We start from the raw sequence: 24,832 nt of genomic DNA, 5'->3' as shown, positions 1-24,832 counted from the left end.
AGACCACATTCACCTAACTTTTATTATAGTATATCATTATAACTATTTTATTGTTAGATATTGTTGATATACTTTATTTTATGTAATTTATAAATTAAACTTTATAATAGGTATGTAGGTATAGGAAAAACATAGTATATATAAGGTTTGTACTATCCATAGCTTCAGGTATCCACTGGGGGATCTGGCAATGTATTTCCTGCAGATTAGGAGGGGGACTGCTGTATTCTCTCTTATGAAAATGCAACAGTTCACCTTTTCTGGACATTTGAGTAGTTGACAGTTTGGAGCTATTATGATTAAAGCCACTCCGAATCTTTAGTCCAAGGTATGGTTTTGACATGTTTTTTCTTCCCCTGGGTGATACTCTTGGTCATACAGTAAGTGCACATAAAACTTAAGAGAAATTACCGAATGGTTTCCAAAGTTATCGTACTATTTTACACCCTTATTTCTAATGTATGAGACTTGAGTTGCTCTGCATCCTTGTCAACACTTGGTATTACTGGTTTTTTTTTTTTTTTTTTGATTATAGACTTTTTAATGAATACATATTGGTATCTCATTGTGGTTTCATCTTTCATTTCCTGGTGACTAATGATGATGGGTGCCTTTCTTAGTTATTATCCATTTACAAACCTTCTTTCATGCAGTGTCTCTTCTCATCTTTTCTCCATTTATCAGGTTGCCTTCATATTACATATTTGTGAAAGTTCTTTATATATTCTAGATACAAATTATCTGGAAGATGCATTTTGGTAATATTCCCTCCTGGATTATAGTTTGCATTTTAATTTTCTTAAAAATATCATTCGAGGAGCAGAAGCATTTAATTTTAATGAGGTCCACTATATCAAGTTTTCTTTTATGGCTAGCATTTTATTTTTTCCTATCTAAGAAGTATTTGTCCACCTCAGATGAAGTCAAAAGGGTTTTGACCCCTTTGTTTTGTTCAGAAATACAATTGTTTTTTGTGTGTTTATCTTGTATATATACTTGGAATCACAAAGTAATGCACATACTCTTGTATGATTCAAAGCTACAAAATTCAGTAATTAACTATTAGATATTTATTTGGCTTGTTATCATTCTCTTCTTCTGTGAGTCCAATGACATATATTAGACTATATTGTTCCATAGGTTCTTGAAACTCTTTTCATTTTTTTACTTAAATCTTTTCATGCTCTGTTCCTCCATTTGGATCATTTCTACTGGTCTCTCTTCAAGTTCACTAGCCCATTTATTCTCCATCTCCAATGCTGTGAATGTTTCATCTGGTGAATTTTTCATTTTGGTAATTGTACTGTTCCATTCTATAACTGTACTTGACATATAATTTCCATTTCTCTTCTGATATTCCTCCTCAGTTGACTTATTATAATCATCTTTATTTTCTTGAATGTATTTTTTAAAGTGGTGATAAAGTCTCTGTCTGCTAATTTCAAATATAGGTGGTCTGTGGGTCTGTTTGTATTGGTTATTTTTTCTCTTTACAGTGGGAACTATTTTCTTCTTTCTTCAGTAAATTCTGACTGATACTAGAAATCGTAAATGATATGCTGTAGAAACTGGATTTTGTTTTCTTTCTCTAAAATTTATAGATTTTTGGTCTTGTACAAAGTTTAATTTCTGAATAATCATGTTGGACTTGTATTCAGCTCTCTTACACTTTGTCAGATTGGATCTTTGGAAAGCTTGGAGTGTTTCCTAAGCTCTTCAGATCTACAAATCTCCAAGCTCTGTCTCCCCTTTTGATCTGGATGAGTTGTAGTTTTAGTCTGTAAAGGCAGGCATAGTGGAAGCTTTATTTAAAGTTCTGATACTTTCTAGTGTTTCAGCAGCATCAGTATTGTATGTCAGGATGTCACCAAGGTCTTTATTACCTGGTTGAGTCAAAATACCAAAATTTCCCAACACCGCTTGATTCTACTACATGTGTTTGGCTTTCAGCTTGGTAGCAGCAGCCATCTGGTAAGCCGTGAGTATTGCTTTGTGCATGCACAGCCCAAACCTGAACAAAGGACTTATGGGAAACCAATATTTGGAATTCTGAGTCTATTTCTCCCACAACCTGGCAGTTCTCTGCCCTCCAGAACCCAGACTTTCAACTTTCAACACTTTCAACAACATCAAACTCTAATCTTTGCCTTCTCAGATCAGCAGAACTGCTATGCTTTGCTTGGGCTCCAGCCCCTCATATCAGTCAGGAAATTGTTCTCAGGCAGAGTCCCAGGGTAATTACAGGGCTCATTTCATGGGTTTCTCTTCTTTCAAGTGTTGCATTCTTGTGCTTCCTATTGTCCATTGCCTAGATATTCTTGTGTTGTGTATTTTGTCTAGTTGTTTGTGGAAAAAGAACTGGTCCTGTTTGGGTTAGAAGTTGAAGTCTCTAAATTCTTCCTATATGTTCCTTTTATCTGTTTTCCCCTTACCTCCAGGTGTTATTTTTCTCTTACATAATACTTCTCTACTGTTTTTCTATTCTCAGAACTATTTGTTTTTACACTTCTTAATTTAAAATTTTATTTCCCTCTGAATTCTTATTTGCTTGATTTAAAAAATGAAAAACCATGTATGTGTATGTATATATCTGTAATTTGATATACATAAATTGATGTTTGGAAAGCAAATGCCATCCATTCATTTATACAAATCATTAATCAAAATATAAAGAAAAATACAGTCATTAAATGCTTTAATGTCTGTTTGACTTGAAAATTACCTTTTAAATATTTCTTGTCAAGTAGTAATATATAGAGGTTTCTTTTATGAGAAAATGGGTAACATTTAAGTAAACAGTACCTTTTATGAGATTTTCCTTTAGTCTGGTTTCTTCTAACTAATGGAAATAAAATTATCATTACAGTAAGCTGGAAGGCTATTTCTAGTCCCCCATCGCATGCTTCAGAAGCCTTGTTGAGTTTTGTGGTACATCTGGTATAGCCAAGTGAGTCATCTTTCATAATATGTTCAGTGTCTGCTGGCCTCGGGACTAGGAGTCTGCTGATGGATGTTAGCCTCTCAGTAACAGAAATCAGCCTTTGAATTAAGAGTTATTAATGACATGCATTAAGCATCAGTTTTCATTTCCTCCAGGGAGGAGAAATCTCATGGATAATTTGCACAGTGTACCTCATTTATTGTGTTAAATGTCTTTTAATAATGATGGCTTAGTTTTTAATTTTATTCATTTGTTCAGTGTTACAAGTAAAAGGAAAGATGCCTCAGTTAAGAATTTTGATACAACTGGGAAAAAGAAAAGAAACCTACAACTTAAAATTAAATAATGCCATCACCAACAAACCATGACCTTGTGGTAAAAGAAATAGAGTTCCTATTCCTCCTGACTGATGTATGGTATAGAAAACATAGCATGACATTGAAGTCTTTTTGAAAAGTAGAATGATCATCAAAGGCAAATGGCTCTATATTTCTTTATTCAATTCACAGGATCCTTTGTGTCCACCTTTCAATTAATTTTTTGTTTTTTCTTGTTTTTTTTTAATAAGCTTTTATTTATTTATTTATTTGCCAGAGCTCACAAGCAGGCAGAAAGGCAGGCAGAGAGAGAGAGAGAGAGAAAGAGGAGGAAGCAGGCTCCCCGCTGAGCAGAGAGCCCAATGTGGGACTCAATCCCAGGACTCTGGGATCATGACCTGAGCTGAAGGAAGAGTCTTTAACCCACTGAGCCACCCAGACCCCCTCATTTTTTGTTTTTGTTCATGGTGTCATCATCATCTGTACCGTGCAGTGTTCGTTAGATGCAACTTGAGATTTTATTTCAACAAGTGAAAAAATACTTCTGAATGAATTTGTCACACTTTCATCAGCACTCATACCCCACATACAGTAGTTCTTGCTTTATACCTCTGTTCTCTTCCTTCCCCTTCCCCTACCCTCATCTCCCCCCAAGCAAGTCGTTACCTGACTATACTGTCTTAGCTTCAGGCAGTGAGTAGTAGTCCTGCTGGTGACCTCCACAGTGTGTTTATTCTTTGTAAGTCATACCTGATTTCATTTTGGCCTCTTGATATCTTTGGCCTATCATACAGTTGGGTAATTTTGGATGATGAGGACTTGGGAATAATAATTTTATTATTTGTTATTATTATTTTTAATATTTTATCCATTTATTTGACAGAGCAATCACAAGTAGGCAGAGAGGCAGGCAGGGGGAGGGGGGAAGCAGGCTCCCTGCTGAGCAGAGAGCCCAAAGCGGGGCTTGATCCCAGGACTCTTGAGATCATGACCCGAGCCGAAGGCAGAGGCTCAACCCACTGAGCTACCCAGGTGCCCCGGAAAGAATAGTTTTAAAATAAACTCCTGTTTTACTGCTGCCGTGGATTACTTGGGGAGTAGCATCCTAAAGATTGGGGGAAGTCTTGAGCCGCTGAACCTGGACAACACTTGGATTCCCTGCGAAAACATCTTTAGACCCAAGATGTTTTCCATTATCAGTTAGTATTTTCAAATTTTTGAGGTTGCCTGAGACCTGGGTTTTTGTTTTGTTTTGTTTTTGTGAAGTTGAATCATATGAGAAGAGACTTTGTACATTGAAGCTCTAACTAAGGGTGGGTGGTGATTTATAAGGTATAGAGATTAGAAACTCAATTCAAAGTGGACACCTAAGAATTTTGCTGCTTTAATTTATTGACTGGCCTCTCTCCATTTTGTTTTGTTTTGTTTTGTTTTCAAGATATTTTATTTATTCACTTAGAGAGAGAGCACAAGTAGGGGGAGAGGCAGATGGAGAGGGAGAAGCAGACTGTCTGCTGAGCAGGGAGCCTGATGTGGGACTTGATCCCAGGACCCTGAGATCATGACCTGAGCCAAAGGCAGAGGCTTAACCCACTGAGGCTTCAGCGATGAGACTTTCATGGCGGCCGGGGCTGAGGTGGAAGTTGTGAATCCTTGAGGATTTGACCAGCTATAGAGCCAGGGTGCATGGGTGGATTGCACCCAACTGTTATCCAACAGTTTCTATATTGAAGGGGTTTCCATTCAGGCCCCTGGAACCAAGAGGAATGAATGCTAACTGGTAGCATAGAGCCCTGCCATTATCTTCAACCTTCACAAAACTCAGATGAATAGTAGGGCAACGATTTTTAGTTTTATTTGATGGGAGGATAAATCACTGTTCTATGTGTAACTGAAGGGTTATTCTTTTCTAAATATATCAACTCTTCGAATTTCTGTACAGTATTACAAAAATCTAATTTCCTAAGAAAAATCTGACATGACATTATATTTTATTGAATAGTAAACAATCTTTAAATTGCTTTTTTTTTTTTTTTAAAGTTCTCCTTCAGATCCTCAATTCCCCTTCTTTTACAAATAGAATTCTATTTTGGGTTAGGCTAATAGTAATAGTTTAGAGAGAAACTGCCAGAGCATCTGTGATATGGCTGGGTTTTCTTCAGTGCCAGTGCTTAGCTGTTGCTAAGCGAGTATAAGAAAACAGTGGCTACTCATATTTTATTGAACAGGCTGCACATAAATTCTGACTCTAACCAGGAGATTGGGTGCTTTATTGCAAACAGAATGACTTTCTAACCTGGAACTTGGTTTCATATACTCCATCATACCGATCTCAGTTCTGACATTCAGACCACAGCATTTTGGCTTGAAAAAGTTTATATATTTATAAGATCTATGTATGATACATGTACAACCGTAAAACTGTATCCAACACCCAGTTCAGGGGTCGGAACACAGCAATCATCATTGAAGACCCCATGCGCTCTTTACCTTCTATTATCGTTTACCACGAATGTCTGTATCTCTAAGAATTTATATGGTAACTTTTCAGGTGTTTAAGATTCATAAAAATCAATACCCTTTTCATTCTTCTAAAACTTACAAAAAGTTTAATTGTGGTGTAATACATATAATGTAAAATTTAACGTCTTAACCATTTGCAAGTCAACAGATCAGCATTCTTAAGTAAATTCTGTGCATATTGGGGCACCTGGGTGGCTCAGTGGGTTAAGCCTCTGCCTTCGGCTCAGGTCATGATCCCAGGGTCCTGGGATCGAGCCCCACATTGGGCTCTCTGCTTAGTAGGGAGCCTGCTTCTCTTCCTCTCTCTCTGCCTGCCTCTCTGCCTACTTGTGATCTCTGTCTGTCAAATAAATAAATTAAAAATCTTTAAAAAAATCGTTCTGTTCATATTATTGTGCAACCAATCTTCAAAACTTTTTCATACACATTGAACAACTCCCCACTTCCTCCTCCTTCCAGCTCCTAGAAACCATTGATGAATTAGAAACCATTTATGAATTAGATTACTTTAGATTGCTTACATATAAATGAAATCATATAGTATTTGTTCTTTTGTGACTGGCTTATTTCACTTAGCATGATATCATTGAGACTCATCCACATTGTAGCCTGTGTGAGAATTTTTCTTTTTAAGTTGAATGCAACTTTCTTTTGATCCACTCAACCTTATATCCTTGCTAAACCATGTTGATAAAATTAGTTCTTCTTGAGTTATTTTCACTGCTGTATGCTGTTCCATTATGGAACCATTCCATGACTTATTTTTCTATTCTCTTTTTTCTGGACTTTGAGTTGCTTCCAGAGTTCTTAAAATTTACTTTATAACCAACTCCCCTAGAGCCAGTTGCTCATGGTATCTTGTTCATGTTGTATGTGCTCGTGCAAGAGTTTCTCTAAAGTATCAACCTGGGGAAGTGCTGAGTGATGGGGTATATGCATGCTGCATTTACTAGATAATGCCAGATTCATGTCCCGAAATGTTTCTCCTGATTTACAATTTTATGTGAGAATTCTTATGGCTCTATATCATTGTCAGTCCTTGATATTGTCAAAAACTTTAATATCTGCCAATTTGAGGAGTGGCAAATAACTTCAGTGTGGCTTTATATTGCATTTCCCTGATTGCTGATGAAGTTGGGGTATCTTTTTGTATGTCTAATTTGAATCTTCAGATTTATTTTTGGACAAATGGAGAAGAGATACAAGTCAAGGGAGAAAAAGAATAAGTATAACTCCATAACTGTATAACTCCATAACTCTATAACTAACTCTGTAACTCCATAACTGACCACAGCTTTGGCAGCTTTGTTCTGGAGCATTCTAAATACATAATATGAGCACTGCCCCTAGATCCCCTGTTGGATGACTTCTTTTTTCTTATTGAGATATAATTGATATCTAAAATTGTATTAGCTTTGGGTATATAGCGTAATAATTCAATATTTATATATACTGTGAAATGATCAGCACAATAGATCTAGCTAATATTCATCACCACATACAGATACAAACATTTTTTTCTTGTGATGAGACCTTTTAAGATTTCCTCCCTTAGCAACTTTCAGACATGCAATATAGTATTATTAACTATAGTCACCACGTTGTACATTATATTCTTATGACTTATTTATTTTAAAACTGGGAGTCTGTACCTTTTGACCCATTTCACCCTTCCTCCACACCCTCCCCTCTACTTCTGTTCCTCTGATGCTGTTCAAAATCTTTCAGTGAAAGGAATCGCATGGTCTGCTAGCCAAGCCATGAGAAAGCTCAGAGTACCAGAGTGCAGCTTTTTTGATTATATGTGAATGTGTAAGTGTGTTGTGTGCAAATGTATGTAAAACACATAGAAAAATAACACACAAAATAAAACAAAATTTCATAAAGAAATGCATTTACTAAGTATAAGTAATATACTTCGATATTTTTACTGTAATTTATTCTAGCCTTTTTTCTCCCTTTCTCTCTCTCTCTTTATTCCCTGTCCCCTCCTATCCCTTCCCTTCTTTCCTTCTTCTCTTCCTGGTTGGCACCAACAATGTTGATTTCACAATCCAAACATGCAGTAGTTCTCGACGAGGACAACACTGCTTCCAGGGAAGGTGCTGGCTATTTGTGAGGGCTTTCATGCATTTACTGGTCAGGAACCAGAGATGTGCTGTGTGGCCCAGTGCCAAACAGTGAAGAATTATCACATATATCACAGAACTTTTGATATCGCTACAGGTGATCACTGGATACTCATGTCAGTTTACAAGAAACTGTTTACCTAAGAACTTTCTTTCCCAAAGTACATTTTGCCTAGTTTCAGCATGTTAGTCTTCTAATATGTCAGTCTGTCTTATAAAATTAGAAGGTCTGTCGCCGCCGGAAGTGGAAGCTCCTTGAAGGCAGGAGCGGCATAGTATTCATCCGAGTGCCTACAAGTGCTTGACAAAGGACCCTGTGTCTAGGAGGTAGGGAGGAGTAAGTGCACAGGCTTTGGTTAGAAAAAGATGTGGTTTATTGTGTTACGTTAGTCACCATACAGTACATCATTTGTTTTTGATGTAGTGTTCCACGATTCATTATTTGCGTATAACACTCCGTGTTCACCACAGCACGTGCCCTTCTTAATACCCATCACCAGGCTACCCCATCCTTCCTCCCCGTCCCCTCTGAAACCCTCAGATTGATTCCCAGAGTCGACAGTCTCCCATGGTTTGTCTCCCCTTCTGACTTCTCTTCCCCCTTTCAGTTTTCCCTTCCTTCCCCTGATGTCCTCCGTGCTATTGAGAAAGACGTGGTTTAAATTCCAGCGATGTCATGTCTGGTTGGTGTGGCTAAGTGTACATCACAAAGCTTCTTTAACCATCAACCAGTCCTCTGCAAAGTGAATCAATAATGCACATATCATGAAACTTCTTGGGGGGGGGGGGAGCTTAAGGAAAATAATGTTTGTATTATGATAACTATTATGAGTGGTAACCATTATTTTACTTGAAGAAATATTTGTCCCATTGATTTTGACCCATCTTGCTCTAATATGTTTTTTTAACCACAATAACAAGCACTAAAATTTATTGAATGCTTGCTTTGTGTCAGACATAAAAGCTTTATAGGACTATTTTCTTTCTTTCTTTTTTTTTAAGATCTTATTTATTTATTTGACACACAGAGAAAGATCATAAGCAGGCAGAGAGGCAGCAGAGAGAGAGGGGGAAGCAGGCTCCTCGCCGAACAGAGAGCCCAACGTGGGACTCGATCCCAGGACCCTGAGATCATGACCTGAGCCGAAGGCAGAGGCTCAACGCACTGAGCGACCCAGGTGCCCTATAGGACTATTTTCCTTCAGTTAATATTTGCTGCAACCCTATAAGATAATTATATATATACCTAGCTGAGAAAATTTAGGTAACTTTCTCACCGTTGCACAGAAGGGTTTGCACCTAGGGAGTCTGATGTCTTAACCATTTTGCTGTCTTGTTCACTAATATAAAGAACTTTAAAAAAGATTCCACAGGGGGCACCTGGGTGGCTCAGTGGGTTAAAACCTCTGCCTTCAGCTCAGGTAGTGATCCCAGGGTCCTGGGATCGAGCCCTGCATAGGGCTCTCTGCTCGCTGGGGAGCCTGCTTCCCTTCCTCTCTCTCTGCCTGTTTCTCCACCTACTTGTGATCTCTATCTCTCTGTCAAATAAATAAATAAATAAACAAAAAATAAAAAAGATTCCACAAGACGGTCTTCAACTGGTTTCCAGTTTCACAAAGCCTTGATATTGTCCTTGAGAAGTTAAGGGATACTGATACAAAGCAGGAAACAAAGCCTGTGCCCAGAACACAAACATGAGAAACTCTATGTAAGCGTTGCAGAACTAACTTACGTTGGAGGTCCAACCTCTAGCTCCAAAATTTAATGTATGACTTAGGGTTGAATCTGTTACAGATCCTTGTTTCTCTATTTGTGCTATAATAAGCTAAGAAGGGAAATGTTAAAGAGCTAGCGTATTTAGGTGTGAATCAAGCTAATGGAGTCAACCATAAGGGTAATATGGTTATAACGGTCTTCAACTGGTTTCCAGTTTGACAAAGCCTTGATATTGTCCTTGAGAAGTTAAGGGATACTGATACAAAGCAGGAAACAAAGCCTGTGCCCAGAACACAAACACGAGAAACTCTATGTAAGCGTTGCAGAACTAACTTACGTTGGAGGTAAATATATATATATATATATATATATATATATATATTTTTTTTTTTTTAGGATATCCTAATATATTTATCTCATATTACTATTAATATGATTTAATAGGGTTACAGATCCAGATTAATATATAAGGCTAAATTTCAGATGACTGTGCTGAGTCTAGCATGAAGTACAGAACTTGTGGGCCTCGCCTATCTTTCCTCAGTTCTCTATGTCCTGGTCCACAGCCCTCTGACCCCTGGTCATGAGGGAGTTGTATTTTTACCTGCAGCTAAGTATCAGATGTAAGCCTCTAATCTCATGGAGTGAGAAGTCAGGGTGGGGTGATGTGAACACGTCGCCGCTACTGGAAACACAACTCCCGAGCACCTTGCCATCCCGGGCTGGGGTCAGCTGATGCTTCCTCTTTGTGATGTACCCTCTGTCTGTGATGAATGTATGCATGAGCATGAGGAAGAGGACATGGAGGCCCCACTGAACTCCTGAACCAGTGTGTAGCATTCTTTAAGGGGTCACAGGAAATGCCCGACAGGGCTGCACCTTACATGCACTCCAACGATACTGCAAAAGAGCTCATGCACAGTTTGATTTAGCTGATAACACATGACCAGCTGTTGAGGTGCTGTAGAGTTAAGACAGGAGGAAAGAGTCATTCAGCAGAGGGGGGGCCTGGGGATAGCTGCGGAACTGCCCCACGGATCTGAGAATGAGTCTCTGAGCTCAGCTTCATCCCGAGGCCCAAGTAGCTGTAGAGAGGAGAATGTTGTGGAAGGAGGATGTTAGAACAGCTGAGGAAAAGACTGAAGTCGTGCCAGAGAGAAAGCCTTGAGGGTCAGGGGCGGGGGTGTTAGTGACAGAAGGGATCTTAAAGTAATGTGAGCCAGTTTCTATGTGGCTTTGAAAGAATATATGGGCATAGGAAAATGACGACCCTCGGTTGCTTACCGTAAAGTGATTTTTGTCGTCAGCCTACACGAATGACAGAGGTAGGGAATGGAGACGAGGAAGGTCGTTCTCCCAACACTTTAGTTTGTTGCTGTTTTTGTTAATTTATAAAACGGAGTCATTTTAAGTTTTGGTGTTCTTTAAGACTTTCACACATGGTGAACTTGGTTTCTGTCAGGCATGGGTGATTTGGTGGATATTGGGGAAAAAACTTTCAGAAATTCTTCTAGTCCTGGGGTCTGGGGACATGTTGAAAGGTGCCTCCTTTAGAGTAAATGAAGGAGAAATAACTCCATACAAAATCAGTCAAGTATCTTCAGATTATTCAAAGTTGGCAGACCACTTTGCTCAAATAAAGTTCAGAGTCCTGTGCTAGAATATACAAGTTCATTTCCGTGTAGCTCTTGAAGGACAATGTTTCTGTATGTTCTGAAATACTTTTTTTCAGCTCTTCTCCACCCAGCAGTAACCGGGAATGTTCTACAAAGTGAAAGTCTTCAGTATGAGTCTTTGGTTTGATGATAAACCGTCATTATATTTACAAAAGGTATGATGCAGCTGGTATATAAGGTATTTAACAACAAAAATAAAATATTGCGTATGTATTACCTGGAATAGTATCAGAAACATGCTGGGTGCTTTATATGATGGCAATGAGATGATGAGAATGACTTACCTTAGCAGTAGTCCAGATACGTTATCAGGCTACCATGCTCTGGTGCTACGCTGTTATGATGCTGTGATGCTATCATGCATGTCTTCTGTTAGTGTTCATCACATCATCCTAATAGCTGCCTGCAATAACTGAATTTGCTTCTTTTGAGTGTGTTGTATTTATCAAAATTTTTCTTAAGGGTATTTGTCAGGATAGGGAAAGTTTTGTTGTACATATATCAGTCTCCAAAATATTCTTGGTTTAACACAACAAAGGCTTAGGCCTCATGCTTGCAAAGTCAGCTGTAGGGCGAGATGGCCCTCTAGGCAGTTGGTCAGGATTGCTTTACCTGGAGCACTCCCATATCCCTGCGCACTGCCAGTGTCCTACCGGAGTCGTCCCAGCAAGCAAAGAGAGAACATGAAAACTCATGCATTGGCTCTTGAATCCTTCCACCTAGAAGTGCAACATGGCTTTTCTATTCGGATTTCATTGGCCAAAGCAAGTCATGTGGCTATGTCTGACCTCATGGAAGCGGGCAAGTGCCATCCTGTGACCCAGAGGGAAATGAGAAAATGAAACACGAGTGAGCATCAGTAATATCCCCACACCTGCATTATCTTATGTACCATTTCATCTTTCAAAGAGTTCTATGAGACTCCACAATTTAGTTATCTTGTTTTGCAGATGAAAGAAGAAAGAACCAGAAAGGTGAAGTAACTTACCCATGGCCAGCCATCTAATAAAAATGGGCCGGCATTTGACCCCAGCCTTCAAACCATTGCTCTTATTTTTCCCATCCAAGGCAGTGACGAGTCTAGAGCTCAGAGTGTGTGTTTGGGATCAGACTTCCCATCACCTTGGGTTTTCTGCAGAGTCGCCACCATATTGCCAAGTGTGTAGTTGTACCTGAAGTATCAGTATGAAACGGAGGTCAGGAAGGGGCTACCTACTATGTTATTGCCAGGAAGGTTCCTGGTTGGAGTGGGAGAGAATGTGCCCGGGTTCCTGAAACTGGTACGCTGCCTGCTAAGTGGGTCCAGAGGGTCTGGACAGAATGAGTAGTTGGAGATTGTCTCTCATTGTCCCCACGTAAGAGACTGGCTTTCTAAGTGTCTTGTGGCATGACCTGCTCTACTTTCACAGCCAAGGATCCTGGAGATGAAGGAGTGCAGTCATTAGTTGACCTTTCTTGACCTCTCTTTCAGGGACCCAAAGGGTGCTTTCCACTTTACAGATAATGGTAGCAGGTTCTTGAAAGGTTCAGTCATTTCCCCAAGGTCAGAGAGCTAAGGGGGTTGGGGAGATCCCAGGACTCCACAAACTCAGAGAGACTTTCCATTTGCACCGTGTGGGCTCCTGAAAGGGGCCCCACAAGATGCTCTGCCACAGACTTCTGAGAGCAGATAAGAGGTGGAGAGGTGGGGGTCGACATCAGCTGGAAAGAGCCTATTCTCTGGTGAAAAGGGGAGGAGTTAGTGACTATCTCATTAATCAGGCAGCAGTGTCATTATCATCCCCCCCCAACAACTTTGAAATATTGAAAAGCAAATAACGAGCCATTCTTCCAAAATCCCAGGACAGATCACCACAGCAGGGAAGTGCCAACAAGTGTGCACAAACACACACACACAAACACAAAACGTGTAATCAGGCCTCTTCTCAAGATTTCTCATGTTCCTAATCTCTTCACTACCCACTATTTTCATAGAATAGCCACATGTAAAATGAAGTGTGCTTAAGCAATTAATAGAAAGTGGAGAGAGAAATCACTTTTGTTGACGTTTGGGATTTTTTTATGGTTATGTATGATCTTAGTTTTTGGGTTTGGAGTAAAACTGTAATTAAGGTGAACTTTTAGATTTGTGCACACTAGTCCTACTACCAAAAATATTTCATAAGCTCCCCACTTTCCAATTTCTTATTGAATTGTGTCTAGGAAAATAGTTCTGGGTAGACTCCTTAAGAAAATTCATCTTCTCCAGGACTAAATCCCAGCATGCCTTTCGTTTCATGATTGCTAAGAGGTAATAAGACTGGAATGTATGAGAGAGGTGAGAGAGGATGTAGGAGAAGACAAGAAAAACCTCATGTAGTTCTTGGTACTGGAGCCCAACACGTCAAGATAGGAGAGAAGTCTTGGTATAGGGCTCATGTCAAGTGCCCCCACCCTGTTTCCGTTTTGTTTTATTATTAATGATTGTATACACCAGGGCCACCATGACAATGTTCCCTTACATTTTATGAATACCTTTTTTGAGAACATGTGCAATGTAATGGGATAAATTCTATTACAGAGAGAATGTTTATGAGGAAAGAAAACTGCCTTCCTCAATGACTCAAATATTTATACACCGAGGTACTGAGAACATCAGCGTATATGAAGCCATCTGAGGCAGCATAAAGCCCTTTATGGATTTCTATATATAAATAATTGACATGAAAACTGCACACCATTCTCCCTTGTGTATTTAAGCAAATGGCCTAAGGGCCTTTTATTGGGCTGCTGCTTTGCTTGAATTCTTCAGCAAATAGGCTGCGTCTCTATTCTTTTCTTCTTTTCTCCTTACAGCTTTCCTCCTTCCTTCCTTTTCTTCAACCAGTAATTAGCAAGGGCTGCTAGAGCCCCCCCCCCCCTTCTAGACCCTGAGGAAACAACCATGAACAAGGTGGAACTCTCTTCTCATGGAGTTAACATTTGAGGGTGAAGGGGGAACATAGCATCACGTGTCCGAAGATCATTTTATGGGTGGGGAGTGTCGTGTGGTTAATGACATGAGGTTGGCAGTGATGCCGGGTTGGGTAGTCAGGGAGCGAGCCTCTGAGGAGTTTGCATGTGAAACGTGAGCCAAAGACCTCCAGGAGACCTGGGCAAAGAGGGTCCCAGGAGGAGGGAAGGGCGGAAGCAAAGGCAGAAGGCAGGGACGAGGTTAGCTGAGAGCTGGAGCAGAGAAAGCAGCAGTGGCAGGGCCAGGGTGAGGGGTGGCCAGGATCCATACTGCATGGCAGTGTCCGCTGCCAAGGAATTCAGGTTTAAGAAGTTCTTGGTATACTGTTTTGTTTCAGCATTTTTCCACAATTTAGGTTTCATCTTCTCAGGCTCTACTTCCTCCAATTATAAAAAGCTGATACTCTTCCCTTCAGAACTGGTGTCCCTACCCGTCCCCCCCCGCCCCCCGCAATGGTGGTGGCCTCATTCTCTCCTTTTCCTTCCCACCCCTCTGACTGTTTACCCCGGCTCCTTCACTGACTCTCTTCTTTCTCTAGACACCTTCTCGGGGTGACCTCTTTTGAACCATGGTTTCTGCACCATTAGGTCTTCAACCCAGTCTTGACTTCTCAGCTGAGCTTATAGGCCAGTTCCTCTGGGAGAGGTCCACTCTGTTCACTGTCAACCTTTCCAGTGTCCCCTACTCCTAAAGGAGCTAGAGCTCCTGAGTGACCTTATACTCTGTCCTTGCTTCATCTCAACCCTATACCTGCCTCTTCCTGTGAGACACAGGCTGTGAGACACAAGGAGGGCATCTTGTGAGTTACTGTCACCCGTCCAGCTCTTCCCCAGATGTAGCTTCACCAAAGAGCTTGTTCTAGGAAGTTGGCCACCCACGGTTTGTCAGATGGTGCCTTGTGCTCAACCCATGAAGGTGAATGGGACTTCATGGATTCATCCTTGAGGTGGAGGAAGTCCAAGGTGACAGTGCGGTGACAGAGTGTGGGGCAACCAGTGAGTAGTGCTCAGAGGAAATAAGTGGAAGTGAAAAATGTGCTTAAGATTTTTTTAAAGGTCAGATTTTTTTTAAGACAAGAAAGTGAGCAAAGGCATACTTAAAGGGAGGAGAAGGGTTAGAAAAGGGTTAGAAGGTGGAGGTTATATAAGGAAGGAAAGCTGAGGAGAACTTAGGCAAACCCTTTCAGAACCTCAGAGGAAACTGCCTTCTGAAGAAGCAGGGGAAAGTGGGAACTTCTAGATGTGAAGAAAAGAATAGGGGGACTCCCAGGGAAACTTCCAGATTACCTTAACCAGACTGTCAGCATTGGGTCCAGCTGCACTCTTGGCTACAGTGGACATTACAAGCTTCACCAGGGAAAGCAAAATGATCTCCCCTAAGAACAAAGCTAGGTTAAATGAAAGAAAATTAAATTCTGTAAGGAAGAAAATCAAATCCTGGGTAAAGCAATCTGAGGCATGACAAATGGCAAAGCATCGAAGAACAGCCAGAGGCTCTTCGTTCCCATCAGACACGATGTGGAAGCTGGTCCGTCCACATGACTGCTGTGAACAGCCACAGGGCTGAGGGCTGGCCCATGGCGGTGATATCTGGCTCCCAGCAGCAGAAAGGGGCTGGCCAGGAGACAAATCAGGCCCTGGGCCTCCTGGATTCATCCTCGAGGTGGAGGAAGTCCAAGGGGAGGATGACAGAGTGTGGGGCAACCAGTGAGCGCTCAGAGGGAATAAGTGAAAGTAAAAAAATTTGCTTCTGATTTTTTAAAGGTCCAATTTTTTTTTTTTTTAAAGACAGGAAAGTGAGGGGCACCTGGGTGGCTCAGTGGGTTAAAGCCTCTGCCTTCAGCTCAGGTCATGATCTCAGGGTCCTGGGTTCGAGCCCTGCATGGAGCTCTCTGCTCAGCAGGGAGCCTGCTTCCCCCTCTCTCTGCCTGCCTCTCTGCCTACTTGTGATCTCTCTCTCTGTCAAATAAATAAAATCGTAAAAAAAAAAAAAAAAAAAAGAAGACAGGAAAGTCAGCGAAGGCGTGACTCGAAGGGAGGGGAAAGGATAGAAAGCCCCTACGAGCAAGATGCTTGAACTTGATGGGTCCAGTAGCATGGAGTCCCAGATGGTCTTTTGACCTGTACTACTCAGAATCAGAGTCAGAAATGTGCATGTTAGAGATGGTCACGAAGACTATTCAAGAGAATTACTTCAGTGGGGTTCTGGAGTAGGGGAGAGAAAGGGGAGCTCAACTGCAGATCCAATAAGGACAAGTGGAGATTCATGCCTAAGGAACAGGGTGGGGGTTTGGTGGATGGAACAGTTCTTGTCATATGCAGCCTAGAAATGCGAGGATCTGGATGGCCATTTCTGAGTGCCCTGACACAATGTAGATAGATCCACGCTTAGAGAGTATCATCAACGTGCAGGGTACTGTGTCGAGAATGTCCATAGATATTTGATTTCATCCACACAAGTATTAGAAGTTGAAGAAGCAACCAGCCGGCAGTCTTATCTCCAGTAAGTGAAAAACCATGAGTCAGGTCATCTAACTTCAGGTTCAGAGGTATTACCATGGCTATGTAACTGTCAGGGCTGACCTTATTATTTGCCTGCCTCTGGGCCCTTTATCACTTTTAAATGGTAAGAAGACACCCCAGACTACTTCAGTTCCCCACTCCTGCCCAGTGGGTATTTCAAATGAGAACCATTTTAATCACTGTCAGCTTTACAGCTTCTACCATTGAAAGGCACACGACTCACCCTTTTCATTTTATCTTCACATAAGAACAGAAGCTGCAAGAAACACAGGTGTGTGTGTGTGTGTGTGTGTTTAGGAGTTTCATTTCTCTGTCACACCATTCTCTTTCTCATCTGCCCCCTAGTTTACCAAGAAATCCATAGTAGGCTTGAGAATGGAATGTTAGTTATTACAGGGGTGTGTAAAACTGGGCTGCCATCAGCCAGTGGTCTGGCAAGTCTGGTCCTGCCTTCCACGGTGAAGGTGAATGTCTAGGCACAATGTTAATGATTACCCAGAAAGGTCAGCTGGCGCCTCCAGCTCGGATGTCCATGCCCAACAGCAGTTTGAAGTTGGTGGGTGGTTGGGACAGGGCTTCTTGGTCAGTAACCACGTGGCCCCTTGCATTTGGAAGCTGAGTTCCGGTCCTGCTGGCTGCTTCTGGTGATGATGGACGGGAACCAAACCTTCCACCTCACAGCTCCCATCCTCATGGGAGGCAGCCCTTTGCTCCTTTGCCAGGCTTCTGCCCATCGACACGCTCATCATCCCTGCTGTGGGTTCCCTTAACGAAAGACTAAAGTTCTAGGAGAGCTTTAAGTTCAGTACCTTACCATGAGGAAGTTCACCCAGTGACCTAAAGCGACAGCAGGGGTGATGGTTCCCATAGGATTAGGCCTCAAGTGCTGAGTGGTTGGAAGCTGTTGGCCACCTTTCTGCATCTGGATGGAAATGAGCCCATTAAAGAAGGTCTGGCAGCACCAGGATGAACTGTGCATCTTTAAGGTCAACTTTAAGGCAGTGCATAGTAAAATAGAGAAGACTTCGATGTGATTGGAGGAACATAATACACATTTTGCTGGAAAGAATTTGAGAGGCAGAAACAGAGAGCAGACATTTCAGCACTGACAGCAAGAAGAGAGTGGGGATGCCAGCCCTCTTAGAGCCACTTGGTTGTCCTTTGTAAATACGGTGACACCGTCTTGGCCCACTTTGGCCAGTCTGTCACTGGGGTTTTCCTTGGAGCGTCAGTGTCTCTCCTGAGTCTGTAACGCACCCAACACAGCATGGTTGGCAGGAGAAAAACGGAAGCAGCGTGATTTTGATTCATTTATCCTTAGGAACAAAGGTCACCCTTGGTAACCGTTCTTTCCTAAGACAACTTGTGTATTCCCAATGACTTGTGACAGCCAGCCGGAGTCTTAATGGAGACCTTCCTTTTACTGAGATGAACCCCCCCGAGGGCTCCGCGTCAGCCTCCTTCACTACAGGGCAGATAAAGGAGTTGTCATACTAAATCGTGTCCCGAGAACAGACAGCCTAGCAAGTGGAGAATGTACACTGGTGAGGAAGATAGCAGAGCTCCCTCGCGCTGGCCTTTTTGTACCCAGTGCCTTTGTGTTCCTGCATAAAGAAAAGGAGGCTTTCCCCTGTTCCTTTGTTACCCTGGCCCCACAACCTGCCTTGTGAACCTGCATGGACGCCTGCAGGTTCTTAGATAAAGATGGGATGCAGGGCGAGTGGGGAGATGTATTTAATTAGAAGACTAGGGCTGGAGTGGAGAGAGAAGTGCGGCCAGACATCCAGAGGCTGCTGGAGAGTCTGGGGCTCTCAGAGGCTCACGCAGGCTGCCCGGGAGATCCCGGCTTCCAGAATAGTGCTGGTGCTTTCAGTTGGCATATATAGGCATACCTCAGAGATACTGGGGGCTTTGGTTCTAGATCACTGCAGTAAAATGAATTGAATTTTTTTCTGTCTCCCAGTGCATGTAAGAGTTATGTTTACACTATACTGTAGTCTATTAAGTGTGTAATAGCATTATGTCTGAAGAAACAGTGTACATTACTTAATTAAAAAAGACTGTAGGGGCACCTGGCTGGCTCAGTCTGTTGAGCATTTTTACTCTTGCTTTCGGCTCAGGTGGTGGTGTCATGGGAGCGGGATCGAGCCCCAGATCTGCCTCCCGGCTCAGCCACGAGTCGGCTTGACAGATTCTGTCCCTCTATACCCCTCCCCTCCCCAGCTCTTCCTCTCTCTTTCTCTCAAATAAATAAATCTTTAAAAAGATTTTTTAAAAATACCTTATTGCTAAAAAATGCTAACCATCCTCTGAGCTTTCAGTGAGTCATAAACATTGAGGCCAGATCACCATAACGATGTAATAATAATGAAAAAGTTTGAAATATGGTACGAATTACCAAAATGTGACACAGAGACACAAAATGAGCAAAGACTATTGGAAAAAGGTCTCTAATTGACCTGCTTGTGGAGGGTTGTCACAGACCTTCAATTTATAAAAAACACAGTATCTGTGCGGTGAAGTAAAGCAAGGTATGCCTGTACCCCAAGAGAGGTAAAAAATCAGGCAGATTCTCCAGATAGACTAAAAAATACATTATTTCTGTCCCTCTTCTAATTCCTCCTTTACGCCCTGGGGAGGCGGCGAGGCCAAAAGACAAACATCTTCAGGGTTCGGGGGCGGAGAGAACTGCTTCCGGTTCCTTGGACCTGTTGTCCTCACACATAGGAGGCAGAGCTGGGTGGTCTGTCCCCACCCATATGGCCCTTCATTCGCTTAATCCAAATTCGTTAGAACCTCCCTGGAGCCTCAGACATTCCATCAGTGCTGGTGACAGAACAGTTAACACGGACACACTCCCTGTGCCGATGGAAGGCTGGGACCCAACGCTGACCCAGAAGGAGAGCGAAGTTACAGGACAGGGGGACCCACAGACTGAATAAGGGGACTCAGACTAAATAAGTACTCTTATTCAGCCTGAGGTCTTAAATAAGACTGCCTTGGGGAGGAGAAGCTCGGGTCAGGTTCTGGAGGATGGCTGGGTCTTGGCCAGCATTCTCGATAGGGAAGATCTTTCCAGATGCAAGAAAACTTTCTAAAGGCAAGATGTAGCTTGCATGAGGGTGTGACGGGCCAGTCACCAGCATAAACACGTCCACCTTTTTCTTCCATCATAGTACAGAACCCTGATGTCCCCTCTTAGGCAGCCCACGGCTTTGAGGGTATAATCAAATGCCACGGCAAGGTACCCGCGTGTGCCCCTCGGCGACCCCAGCCCGAGCTTGGGGACAGTGTGAATACCTGTGTAGCCCTGTGTGCATAGGTCCAGGATGAGTCTTCTTTTTGGTTAAATTCATTCAAACAAGGAGGAAATAATTGGTGAGCTGCCTGCTTTGTTCTGTGTGGCAGCTGCTATATCTTAGATACAATCCAAACCCCCAGCCCAGTGCAGGATGGGGCGTGGCAGAATGTCTCAGGCTAGGGGGAAAGGGGTCTTGGACCCTGGAAGGGAGCAGGCAGATGAGGCGGCAGAGCTGGGCTTTCTTGGGAAGCAGGTGGGGCATATGAAGCTCTGCTCTGTTGCCCTGATGGTCAAGGGAGATTGGGGGTGTGGACGTAAGTTAAAGTCATTTGATCTTTTTTTTTTTTTTTCAGGTTTTATTTATTTATTTGACGTAGAGAGAGAGAGAGACAGAGAGAGAAGGAACACAAACGGGGAGTGGGAGAGGGAGAAGCAGACTTCCCGCTGAGCGGGGAGCCCAACAGGACTCGATCCCAGGATCCTGGGATCATGACCTGAGCTGAAGGCAGATGCTTAACAACTGAGCCACCCAGGCACCCCTGATCTATTTATTAATTGGAGAATTAAGGAAGTTCTCAAAGCTAAAATGAGTTGAGTGAGAAAGGCAGGAGAAGGGGAACCTCATAAGAAAAAAGAGAAGGGGAGGGAGGGGCCGTGGTAGTGGGGACAGGAGACATGAGGAGAGGAGGGAAGGAGGGAGGAAGAAAAGGAAATGCAGGTCTCCCTCACTTTTTCTAAGTTCATATTGGGCCACTTTGTTTTCACAAAAAAAAATTGCATTAGAACCATTTTCCCTATCTAAAAGAAATCCAGAGAGGCCCTGTGCACCCTGGGCACTGCTATGCTCCTTCCCCAGGAACTCCACTCAGCACGAACCCGCCACAGCTTTGACCAGTGTCTGTGAGCATCTGTGCTTTATCTCGGTATATGTTGTGCATCCCTTAACGAAATGTGTCCTAAGGCATCAGAGACGCCTCAGAGATGTTATTTTGGGGGTCTGGGAATATGCAATTTTTTTTTTTCATATAAACGAGTAGTAATTGCTTCTTTGCTTTACCGCATTGCGGTTTACCAAAGGTTTCATAGGACGCTTTGCTTTCCGGATAGCAGGGGAAACCTGTAACAGGAAGGGAGGTTGCAAACTGCAAAGGGAAATCGTGTGGAACCCAGGGGAAGTGGTCCAGGCTGCAGAGAAGTCATGTAGCTAAGTAAAGGGGAGTGTTCTTTGGATTTAGAAACACGCGGGTCATCCACAACCTGGGAAAGGCCACGGGCAGTGGGCTGATGTGTGGACAGCAGTTAATCTGCGAGGGAGAAGGGAGATAGGGCCATAACTGAAGGGAGTCATGGATTTGGGACAGAAGCTTTTGTTACTTGTTTTTAATATTATATGGACTTGGATAAGTTAAAAATGCTACTGGGGACAGAATAAGGAGATGAAGGGAGACTAGTGAAATCCAAGTCAAGTCTGGAGTTTAATTCATAGTAACAGTCCAAGGTCTTCAGCACCTTAATCTTGATAGGCATGCCCCTGCGATGTAAGATGTTAGCATCAGGGAAGGAGGGGGTGAAGGGTATTCAGGAACTCTCCATGCTATTCCTGCAACTTTCCTGAAAATCTAAACCCGTTTCAAAACAAAAGGTTATTTTGAAAATGAGCTATTGGGTAATTGCCTCCAATGAGACCAAGAAGAGGGAAAGGAGCAAGACCAGTAGGAAGTCAGGGCCACAAGCAGATGGAGGAGGGGGGTGTGGGCAGAGGGACAAATGCATTTATAGAAGTGAGAAGTTCAAGGCCATCTCTGGATGGCATCTTTCTCTGACAAAGAAAAGGTCCTCTCATGGGCTAAATTGAGGGAGGACAGAAATGGAAGATTTAGACAGTGGGGAGATTCTTTCAAAAGCCACAGCATATAATGGGACAGAAAGAATGCCTGGGGGAATGTGGAGAATATCTGAGTGTCCTGGGTGGCTTTTAGGAACTTTCTTCTTTTCTGATTATGGATATTCTATTCTGGAATTTAAGAACATTCGGGCATTAGTTGTCTAGACCACAGTCCAAGTTGCTCTTGTCATATGGTCACGTGGCTCAGTTTTAATGAAAAATAAAAAAGTTCATCGGAAAGTAGCTTTTAGAGGAAAGCAGCATTATTTACATGAGCCAAATGATGGGAGCAGCCCAAGAGCCCATTGGTCAGTGAATGGATGAGGAAGATGTGGTCTGTATACACAATGGAATGTTACTCAGCCATAAAAAAGAATGAGGTCTTGCCATTCGCAAGAACATGGATGAACCTAGAGGGTATTAACGCTGAGCGACACAAGTCAGAGAAAGACAAATACCATATGGTTTCCCTTATATGTGGGATTTAAGAAACAAAGCAAATGAGCAAAGGAAAAGAAAGAGAGACACAAACCAAGAAACAGACTCTTAACTATAGAGAACAAACTGATGGCTCCTGGGGTGGGGGGGGCGAGATGGAGGGAGAGATAGAAGAAATGGGAGATGGGGATTAAAAAGTACATTTATTGGGGCGCCTGGGTGGCTCAGTGGGTTAAAGCCTCTGCCTTCAGCTCAGGTCATGATCCCAGGGTCCTGGGATCGAGCCCCACATCGGGCTCGCTGCCCAGTGGGGCACCTGTTTTCTTCTCTCTCTGCCTGCCTCTCTGCCTACTTGTGATCTCTGTCTGTCAAATAAATAAAATCTTTTTTTTTTTTTTTAAATTTTTTATTTTTTATAAACATATATTTTTTATAAACATATATTTTTATCCCCAGGTCTGTGAATCACCAGGTTTACACACTAAAATCTTTTTTTTTTTAAAAGGATGTTTATCATGGTGAAAAAAGTAAAATAAAAAGATAGAAAAATAAAAGTGGCTTTTATAGATTGACCGATGTCTAATGAGGATGACCTAAGCCTTGCATTGTCTAGATTCATAGCAAGTGGTACAGAGTGCATCTGTTAAACTTCACTAAAGCTGTGGGTTGAGGAAAGTTGAATTAATGCTTACTATCCCTTGCTTTCCTCTTTGGCTGTGTGACCTACCCAACTTAGATGGTCCCCCCCACCCACCCCCGACCTCCCCAGCATCCTGCTCGGGCGGTGTCAGTCACTTCCTGCACTGAGCACCAACTCTTCACACCCTTGAATGAGAAGTCGCCTGATCTATTGCACTGCAATCACGTGTTTATTTAATACCTTGGAGGTAGATTAAAATAAATACATCAAACCTTTCCAATGCTCAGTATAAAAGCACGTCCTTATAAAAGTTACTAGAAGTGGTGACTGGAGAGTTTCTTACCCATGTAGCTTAAAAACAAATCCTTACACCTAGTTAAGTTGAATTGGAAATGTGTGGCTTAATTTTTTTTCCTCTCTCTCTTAAAAAAATAGAATATTTGTATACCAGTGAGACCCCAAATTTTGCTATTTTAAGAATTTAAATCACAGACCTGTACCCCTGAAACAAATAATACATTTGATGTTAATTAAAAAAAAAAAAAATTGGGTCATACTCCAGACCATTGTAGCATGTTAATGATTGTGTGGTGGCTATTGTGCCCAAATTAAACAGTGAATACTGGAGAAAAACGCAGATAAAGATGGTATTGCACAAAAATCCTAAAATTAATTCAATATGCAGAATGAAAGTCTTGCTGAATTGCACTTTCCAAAACCAAAGTTTCTTACCAACAAGGAGCCACTATGATACCAGTCCAGCCAGTGGCCAGATCAGTTGGGCTCCAGGACAGGGGGAATACACAGATCCTTGTTTCTCACTCGAGAAAAATTCTCTAGAGTGCTTTTCTTGTGAGAGTCCTTGGAACAAGCATACAGTCTGGTCGAAAGAGGACAGTAGATACAGGAAGTGGAGATTCTCACTTGCCCGTGAGGCGAGGGCAAGGAACAGGTGTGTTTGAGAGCCTGGAGCCACAGGGGGACGGGGGTGGGGGTGGGGTGGCCTGCAGGACCGAGTAGCTGATTGGAGAGTGTGTGGGAGTGGTAAGTGACTTGAGTTTTAGCTGCAAGATGTTCTTTCCTAGAGTTTGTCTGTCACAGCTAATATGAAAGGTCAACAACAAAAAAAAGCCAGCTAGAGAGTCCCCAGGATATAACCCAGGACTCTCCCCAGCTGTCCACACAGCTGTCACTGACAAGTGATATCTGGTGCCTGCTTCCAGATTTCATCCCAGTTTCCATCAGCAGGAGAGGATGAGGAGAACTATTCCATTGCCTCAAGCTAGGGGGGCCTGGGAGTCTGTCTTGCCTTTGGTGAGGTTTGATGGCTGGACTGCTCTATTTCTAGGTTGAGGTGTGTGTTGTGTTTATCTGTATAGATATATGTGTGCGTATAGTCAGCTGGGCCAGTTTTATTTTCAATGTTTTTAAATAGGATTTATTTTTTTCCAGTTGAGAGACAATATGTTATTTATTTATTTGAGAGAGAGTAGACTTACGTGAGTGGGGGCAAGAGTGGTATAGAGGGAGAGGGAGAGAGAGAATCTCAAGCAGACTCCCGGCTGAGCATGGAGCCTCACCCGGGGCTCCATCTTACCACCCTGAGATCATGACTTGAGCCAAAATCCAGAGTTGGGCAGTCAACCAACTGAGCAACCCATGTGCCCCCGGGTATGTTTTTTTATCTTGCAATTAGAGAAAAATTCCAAGACCTAATGAGAAATTGGCTCATCTCACCCATGGGAAAAATAA

The 24,832-nt window shown here is 42.4% G+C and overlaps 1 long non-coding RNA gene across 1 annotated transcript in view; it reads left to right on the top strand.

Moving 5' to 3' along the window:
- LOC131838160 (uncharacterized) overlaps window positions 1-24,832 on the top strand; it is a 349,742-nt gene that overhangs the window by 158,872 nt on the left and 166,038 nt on the right. The window lies entirely within an intron of this gene.

This window comes from Mustela lutreola, chromosome 8 (assembly GCF_030435805.1).
Source record: "Mustela lutreola isolate mMusLut2 chromosome 8, mMusLut2.pri, whole genome shotgun sequence".
NCBI lineage: Eukaryota > Metazoa > Chordata > Mammalia > Carnivora > Mustelidae > Mustela > Mustela lutreola.
This window is presented reverse-complemented; position numbering and strand designations above follow the sequence as displayed.